This window comes from Rhodnius prolixus, unplaced genomic scaffold (genome assembly GCF_049639745.1).
Source record: "Rhodnius prolixus isolate KJV_2025 unplaced genomic scaffold, Rpr scaffold_1, whole genome shotgun sequence".
NCBI classification, from domain to species: domain Eukaryota; kingdom Metazoa; phylum Arthropoda; class Insecta; order Hemiptera; family Reduviidae; genus Rhodnius; species Rhodnius prolixus.
Window position 1 is genome coordinate 40,612,233 of NW_027411581.1, and position 2,640 is coordinate 40,614,872.

General features: G+C 31.7%; 1 pseudogene; it reads left to right on the forward strand.

The window, feature by feature from the left end:
• The first annotated feature begins 240 nt into the window (after positions 1–240).
• LOC141446335 (U4 spliceosomal RNA) lies at positions 241–366 on the forward strand (annotated as a pseudogene).
• Positions 367–2,640: the final 2,274 nt, after the last annotated feature.

Here is a 2,640-nt window from a genome sequence, read left to right on the forward strand (position 1 = left end):
AAACAATTTTTTTCTTTCAAATAAAAATTAGTCATACGCCGGATTCGAACTGAGGATCTCCCTGTTACAAAGCCACGCTCTTGATCACTAGACCAACACCCGCCCCTGTCTGTGAAATCATAGAAGTATAGTCAAAAAAACTCCAACTTAATTAAGAAAAACGATCCTTGCAGAATAGTTTATGTTGACAATAACGAAGCAATTAACAAATTGGGCTAGCCATATTTACCACAGCTACTCAACCTTGCGCAGTGACAATATTGTAACTGATGAAGGTCTCTTGAGGTGTGATTATTGCTAGTTGAAACTTTCCACTTACAATGATATTAAGCACAATAAAATATTTTATATAAATCTGTCACTAAAAGTACATTCGTTAACTGGGAACACAGAACTGTTGTGATCAGTTGCCGAATTTTATATTACTATTTATGATTGGCTTTAATTATTTTCGAATATCATGATTTAAACTTAATCACTATAGCAATAACTGCTAAATCTTAGTATCTAAACCAATGTATTAAAATTTGTTACTTCAACTTTTTCTTTAAAGTACCTCTTGAATGCAGACATTTGAAATGAAATAATTACTAACTGAAACCTTTTTTATTCATTAACTAGAACAAATTTCCCTTGGTTTCAGTTTTAAGGCTTCAAAGAAATCTTAGAAAAAGTTGGTTATCAAAAAACAATACAAAAAAAGTCGTACACAAGATCACCAAAGGGCTCCTAATGTACACTTCTAAGTCTTCTTTTATTAATACTCCATATTCGTCAGTTTGGCTGATTGCTATCTGAATGAAATTCTACGTACTTATTAAACTGATGTTACTCTTTGTGAATTCTCGTAGGTTACACTCTCTATCATCTGTCCATCCAATGTCAAACTCAAACCTAGATCCGCCATCACCTCGCATATCCTCTTCTTCATATTATTTTTCGTTGGACATCTCTCCTCACTTCATGGGCCATTTTCCATTTCATCTCAATTCCCAAATTCTTACACACTTCAACTATATTGCATACTGCTTCTAGTATGTGCAAATCAACTTCTTCTCTTCTTTTTATGGTCAAGTATTCTGTTTTCTGCAGATTCATCTTCATTCTTTATCCTGGGCAGTGCTCTTTTAAAATACTCATCTTAAGTCGAGATGTTATCTACGTTGAAATTATACACCTATTTAGCAGCAATAATGTTAAACGACGTTTAAAAGTGTTTTGGAAATTTTAGTCAAAGAAAATATTGCTACTTTTAAGAATGAGAAAATCTAATCTGTAAGAAAAATAGAATTTTCCAACCAGAAAATTGATTTTCTTTATAAAAATATATATACAGAATAGAAAGAATTTTATTAGAAAGAATAATTTAATTGTTTTTTAAAGTGTAACAATAGCTTTAGAATAAATAAGTAATACTATTAATTCTCAAGCCAATCAAAGCTTCGAGAAAAAATTCTGGTAGGGCCTCTGATGTTAGATATTTGTTAAATTTCTTATTGTACGTACATAATGAATGGCGGACAAAGCAGAAGAAGGTGATGATGGAAATGTTGATGTGACCAAAGAACTGAGACCAATCAACTTGGATTCATCACAATACAGTTGGCTGAAACTGGTATTGGGCTAACTCGGACCACCCGAACCCTATTTGGCTACCCTTTTGGCCTTTTCCTTCTAGTAACGGAAAGGGAGCAATCTCCTGTAATCAGTTCTAAGGTCTAGCAGTCCAGTAAGCATTGTTGTCAGTTTGTGCATGTGTTTGTTGTATAAGTGTGGCTGTGTCCCTCTGTGCACTTTCCACCCCCTAATTGGTAAACCTCTTTGGACTGGAAATCCTCTTGTGAACATGGCATTTCTTCCTACAAAATTGAATTTAATTACATTTACTCCAAGAATTGGGGAATGGGTTTTTAATTTTACCTTTCTTGTACTTTTGCGGAAAGTAAATAGCGAATTTGTAAAATTTGGGTTTAAATAATCAAGTATTTAGTTTTTTTGTTTATTTGTTTTTGTCAGTTTGCTTGTTTGTTTGTTTTCAGGCCGAATAAATAATAATTGCGCTTGGTAAGTATTTTAATTTCAAATTGAATTAAAATCGAAATAAAAATAATTTATTTTAAAAAAATCTATATTACTACACAGAATATGCAAGATATTCCAATCATGATATTGGAAGTGAATGATTACTTTTAAGCAATCAGTATTCATGTTCTATTTATAGTCACAGGACAGAAAAATCTAAGAAATTGGCAGCCTAATTTTTAAGCCAATTCATTTATTGAATTTTTAAAAAAAAGACTGCATTCCAACGCAGAGATCACGGGTTCGAATCCAGCTGCTGGCCCTTAAATTTTAATTTCCCACGAATGTTTCGTAATACAGTTAACGAATGAAACTTTCTTTAAACTTGAATTTCGAACAAAAAAAAATGATTTAAATATTAAAATTTTCTTTTATTTAATATTTAAAATTTTAAATATTAAATAAAAGGGTTGAACGTCAAAAACTGAACGAAAAAGCGTAACTTTATAACATTATAGTGCAAATTCACCTTTAAGGTACTATTTTGGCAAAAATATCTTAACTCGTCCAAAATGTACGCTGTGAAATGGCTTTTACGGTGAGCCGATTTTCATCAGA